Source organism: Argiope bruennichi, chromosome 6, assembly GCF_947563725.1.
Source record: "Argiope bruennichi chromosome 6, qqArgBrue1.1, whole genome shotgun sequence".
In the NCBI taxonomy this organism is placed as follows: domain Eukaryota; kingdom Metazoa; phylum Arthropoda; class Arachnida; order Araneae; family Araneidae; genus Argiope; species Argiope bruennichi.
In genome coordinates this window covers 72,548,991-72,555,856 of record NC_079156.1, presented here as the reverse complement: position 1 = coordinate 72,555,856, position 6,866 = coordinate 72,548,991, and positions in this window count along the sequence as shown.

The following is a 6,866-nucleotide window of genomic DNA, read 5'->3' as shown; positions in this document are numbered from 1 at the left end:
ATTTAAGTCATTGCTTTTTTGAATTATCGCGTTTACAGGCTTCTGAAATTATAGACCAACAGACGGTCAACCTGTCGTTGGATTTAGCTCAAAAATCGACAGGATTTTGCCCGAAGTTTAACAGAAATTTGCAATATTATTAATGCTCCATTTAGTCGATTACTATTATTTCCATATTTAAGCTTTATATTTAGAAATGGGCAGATTTAACTCTAAAAAGTAGTTTTTTTTATGTGAATCTCTGAGGTCCAAAATGTTAACATTCATCAAAATCAATTCACTGAATGTTTTTGGTTACAATACTTTCTCGTTGTAGAGGAAGGGACATAAATATGGAATAATATTTATTTGTTTCGGGAATTTTATAAATATTAATTAATGGTTCGAAAACTGAACTGAATATAACACAAATGGATTGAATGTAACTTAATATTGTTACGAATCTGTAATGCTGCTTCCCAGCATAGTTGGTTCCACCATCGGAAAGAATGTTTTACAGTCATCTGTATTGGGCGGATTCCGGTGACGCGTCGGAGGTTCCAGAGCTTGGCGACAAACTTGGCGACCATTTGGCGACTTGGCGACGAATTTGGCGACTTTGGCGCCAAAATAGATTATACCCGAAACATCAAGAATTTTCCCGTCCGTCCAGTAGGAACCGAGTTATGCCTCGAACGTTCCTGATTGGTTGAAAGGCTTCTAGCCCCGTCCCCTGAGACCTATAAAAGGAGGCGGCCACGGCTTCCAGGGTCGTAGTCGGAATCGACGATAAAGAACTGGCCTTCCAGAGCTAAGCGGAGCAGCGACGGAGTGAAGCTAGTGCTGAACTAAGCTACTGTCTGCAGTAGAGTCTGTTGTATGCTGCTGTGTATGCTGTCGTATGCTGCACGTCTCTGCTGAAGATAATCGTCTGTGCTGTATATAGTTGTCGTCTTTGTGCTGTCCAGTGTGTCTTCGTGTAAATAAACGTCGTTGTTTTTATTTTCTACTGCCGCCTGGTGATCGAGAGTTCTTCACACCATATCACCCCCACTATCCAAACGAACCGCGTAAATTTCGTAACCATATATATGAAAATAAACTTCAAAATGTGCCTTGCAAGTACGCGTATGCCACATATGGTCTCAAATGTGGCTATAAATGTTACAAATCTAGAATTTAAATGTGAAAATAACAAAGTGAAAATAATTTATTTTGAAATTTACATGACATAAAAATAAAAAAATGTTCATGTTGAAAATATGGGTATAGCTATAGCTCCGCAAACAAAACTCAGGTATAGACAGCTCTAAAGAAAATCTTGTTTTCATTAAATAATAGTCTTTAAGAAAAGACAAATCAACTTCTATATATGCAATTTTATTTCATATTTGTGGTTCTATGCTCTGATGAGAGAAAGTAAAAAGTATGTTATTATCTTAAATGTCATACATGAGTAAAAAATTAATAATTTTATGATTCCATAAAATGCGGAGAAAACTATTCCTTTAAATAAATTCTTAAAATAAAACTATTCCTTAATTTAAATTAATTAACTTTTCTGAATCGAAAACATTGTACAACAGAAAAATTTTGATGTATATTATGACTTTTAAAATATTGCTCATTTTAGATCCGTGAAGATATAAAGCCCTAAAGCATTTAATTACCAAAAATAGATGTTTACATTTTTTGGTTTTTAATTTTACTTAATTCACATTCATCCTTATTCTAGACCATATTTCATATTTCCTATATATATATATATATATATTATATTTCGAACTATTGACGAATTCAAATCATTCAAATCTAAAAGAATGTTGGCAGTAGCTGCATTCCTTCATATTTCCGGGGCAATTTACCAATCAAGTCATGACGAGTTTCGTGCTCCCATCTGGAGACAACTACATAAAATAAATTAAAAATGCAAATTGGTCAAATGAATTATATTTTGAATTTGAAACATATCAAAGGGGAGGAAGAGTGATGCGTCTATTTGCTGATTGATGAGAAAATTTTCATATTTCCATGTATGCTTAATTTAATAAGAAAAGATTTAATCTCCATTTCACATGTTATAATTAAAAATTGAACTATTGCTAATCAGTTATAATTACTTCCATAGTATCCTTAGCGTGTATTTCCCCCCAAAAGTGTTTTTATTGCTTTGGATTAAAAAGCGATGAAATTTTTAAATTTACAGATTTCGACTTGTGCGGTTTTTCTGTTCATTTAGGGAAATATTTTCACCTAATTTTCTTAAATACTAATTTTGTAAATTCATCCAGTTATTTGACGAATGTTTCATTATCTCAGGTTCCTCATATAAATTCCAGTTTATACCAAAGTAAAATGGATTTATAAATTGAGATTCTTTTTAAGACTTTACAAGTACTTTATTTAGATAAATTGTACAAAACACTAATTTATCATGACTGTGCAGAATATGATGCATAGGCTGTCGTTTGTCTATCGAATGACTGAAAATGCATTGAAAGAAAAGACACAAACTAAATATGCATTAGTTTCAAATTCAAAAATTGTGCTTGAAATTTATAATTGCTTCAGCTAACTGCGACACTTTATTTAATATTACTGATTTATTAGAGCAAATCTAAATTAGAAAAACCTCATGAGTAACAAATTATTTGTGTTCAAATATCTAGTTTTGAATTTAACAATTCAGCTGAAAGATTCCAAGACGTATGATTAGCTATCAGCTAGAATATCTCGTACTCAATTAGAAGTATTGCATGTACAGGGTGTTTCAAAAATGACCGGTATATTTGAAAAATCAATAAAAACTAAACAGGCAAGGATAAAAATACATCGTTCGTTGCAATATGCTTGGGACAGCAGTAAATTTTCAGGTAGACAAACTTCTGAGATTGGTTACAATTTTCAACAACAGATGGCGCTGCAGTCTGGAAAAAATTCTAAACTACGGTATTTTCCAAATATCCACCATGCGCAGCAATAACATGGCTTTGTCTCAGAACGAAATGAACAGAAACCCGTGTAATCGTCTTAAGCGGGATGGCTTCACATGCTGAACAGATGTATTGCTCCTGTTGTTCAATTGTTTCTGGATTGTGGTGGTTCACCTGGTCTTTCAAGAATCCCCACAAAAAGAAGTCACAGGGGTTCATGTCTGACGAATAGGGAGGCTAATTCACGCTGCTTCCTATATGTGTGGGATAGTCCAAAGCAATCACACGATCACCGAAATGTTCGTTCAGGAAATTAAAGACGTCGGCCATGCGATGTGGTCGGGCACCATCTTGCATAAACCATGAGGTATTCGCAGTGTCCTCTAAGGCATTTTATACCGCCATAAATTCACGAAGAATATCCAGATAGCGTGGTGCAGTAATCATTGCGGATCTGAAAAATGGGCCAATGAGTCCTTAGAAGTGTGTTTCCATTACAGTTTTCGAATGCAAGGACGATGGGACTGCAACATGGGATTTTTCGGTTCCCAATATGCGCCAGTTCTGTTTATTGACGAAGCCGTCCAGGTAAAAATAAGCTTCGTCAGTAGACCAAATGCTGCCCACATGGATATCGCCGTCATCAATCCTTTGCAACATATCGTTAGCGAATGTCTCTCGTGCATTCATGGAAGCAGCGCTGAGGGGTTGCCGAGTTTGAATTTTGTATAGATAGAGGTGTGAGCTCTGGTGCATGAGACGATACGTAGACGTTGGCGTTATTTGGAGCGCAGCTGCAACACGGCTAATTTAAACCCGAGGCCGCTGTTAGTCACCTGTTGCACAAGCTGAGCCTTACCCTCTGTGCTTGCCGTGCGCGGTCACCTTACCTTTCCAGCACGTTCATCCTTCACGTTCCCAGTCCGTTGAAATTTTTCAAACAGATCCTTTATGGTATCGCTTTTCAGTCTTTTGGTTACATTAAACTTCCGTTGAAAACTTCATCTTGTTGCAACAACAATGTGTTCTAAGCGATGGAATTCCAACACCGGAAAAATCCTCTTTTCTAAGGAATAAACCATTTTTTCACTCCAAACTTGCAATCTGTGAACAGCACACGCTTACATCAGAAAGACGATTTACAGAACGGCGACCTCACAGACTGCGTTGTTTTCTATATTTTTCAAATCGCTTACAGCGCCATCTGTTGTTTTAAACTGTAACTAATTTCACAAATTTGACTGTCTGAAAATGTTTCTGCTGTCCCAAGCATATTGCAACAGTTTAGTTTTTATTGATTTTTCAAATATACCGGTCATTTTTGAAACACCCGGTAGAATGGACAAAACGGCTTAAGGATTTTATAATAATTTGATAGCCATATGGCTATCAAAGTTTTAAGCTTAAAAATATTATACTGAAGAAGCTATTAAGAGAACAAGTTACATAAAATATTTTATTGAAAATTTTAGTGAGCACTAATCTCGGCTAGTCTATACTTATAATAGAGGTCAATGTGTGTGTGTGTGTGACGCTCTACAGGCCAGACCGTTTGACCTACAGCTACCAAATTTGATACATGTATACCTTGGAGGTCGGGAATGTGCACCTAGGGTCCCTTTTTTGAATTTTTAATTAGAATTTTAATTATTAATTAAAAACTAACTTTCCCACCAAAAAAATCTTTTCATTTTCCCCACCGCCAAATGAGTAAGGCTTCAGTTTTTTCCCCACACTAATGAGGCTAGCCTTAACCTTTTTCGGCCGATTATTTCAAACGATTCTGTTTATTTTCTTAATGTTTGATGCATTTCAATTTAAACATTGTTAATTAATCGATCTTTCAGATTCCTTCTAAAGTACTTTTGAATTAAAATAAAACTGAATAAAAGAAATTAAAAATTTCTAATATGTAGTGTTTCCCGAACTGGCGTAGAAAAATTCATGCATTTGCGTTACCATAACTGGCGTTGAAAATTCATGCATTTGCGCTACCATAACTGGCGTTGAAAATTCATGCAAGTGCATTGTTTTCTGATTGTTAACAACTATTATCAACGGATGTGGACATAATTTAAAATCCTTTTAGATTAGTTGTATGCTTTTGTAATTAAATTGTATTTATGTTAATTATATATTTTATGTACATGCTTATAGTTTTAAGTACATCGTTTGTGAAGTAGTTTTTTAAAACCTGTTTTCGACCGATTATTTTAAATGATTCTGTTTATTTTCTTAGTGTTTGATGCATTTAAAATTAAATATTGTTAATTAATCGATCTGCTCATGATGAATCTGAGAAAAATTTGTTGACAAATTCTTGAGATATTACATAAATGAAGCATGATATTCTTTAGTGCCCATAAAGTTTAAACGCTCAGTGACTTCGTTTTCAGTAATCATATAATAAAAAAATGCTTTGTTTTAGTAAAAAAATATTATTATATAACAAGCTGATCGTCAAAGGTGACTAGTTAAGTAATAAATTACCGAATTCATTTTTTTAAAAGTCCATTATATTCCCCTTTTTAAAGTCAAACGATGATGCATATATAAGTCGGAAGCAATACAAATGGTTGAGTAGTAAAATTTGAAAAAGCAATCTTTAAAATCAAATAAGATTTCCTTTTTATTAGATCAAAAAATTACGCATCGATCATCGCAAAATGAATATTTGGATTGACATATATTTTCGTCTAATGTGCTTAAATGGTTAAATAATATTTGACAGGACTAGTGACTTTAATCTCTTTAAATTGTTTTTTTAGCTGAATCATTTTAAAAGATTCACTGTTGCATAAGATGAAGATACAAATGAATGTATTGGCAAATAATATTGTATTGGTAAATGAAGGTTATAAATGTAAATCGAAATAATATGAGATTTTTGTAAAGCCTTATCGTATCTTTAACTCCATTTCCAATTCTTTATCTGATCATATGCGTCCTTAAAAAGATTTAACTTGGCATTTCATCGCATTTTTTCACCCAATTATTGTTTATTATTACTTTTCGATGGGAATATTTGATGGTTATCTGATTTTAACTGAAATGCAAGAATTTATTTAAAGGAATAGTTTTCTCCGCATTTCAGAGAATCATAAAATTATTAATTTTTTACACATGTATGACATTTATGATAATAACATGATTTTTACTTTCTCTTATTCAGAGAATAGAACCACAAATATGAAATAAAATTGCATATATAGAAGAAGTTGTTTTGTCTTTTCTTAAAGACTATTATTTAATGAAATCAAGATTTTATTTAGAGCTGTCTATACCTTAGTTTTGTTTGTGGAGCTATAGCTATACCCATATTTTCACCATGAACATTTTTGTATTTTTATGCCATGTAAATTTCAAAATAAATTATTTTCTCTTTGTTATTTTCACATTTAAATTCTAGAATTTTAACATTTATGGTCACGTTTGAGACCATGTGTGGCATACACGTACTTATAAGCCACATTTTGAGATTTATTTTCATATATATTAAGTTACATTCAATACGTTTGTGTTATATTCAGTTCAGTTTTCGAACCATTAATTAATATTTATAAAATTTCCGAAACAAATAAGTATTATTCCATATTTTTGTCCTTTCTTCTACAACGAGAAAGCATTGTAACCAAATACACTCAGTGAATTGATTTTGATGAATGTTAACAGTTTGGACCTCAGAGATTCACATACAAAAAAAATCTTTTTTAGAGTTAAATCTGCCAATTTCTAAATATAACAGCTTAAATATGGAAATAATAGTAATTGTGAAAATGAAACATTAACAATATTTCAAATTTTTGTTAAACTTCGGGCAAAGTCCGCCAGTGAGATGTCTGTTTCAACGTTCATGTGAAATCAGAGTAATTGAGTTCTACATTAATTAGATCATATTCTTCTAGGAATTTCGAACTTTTTACTATCTTCCATGAGAAATAATAATTAAATTGT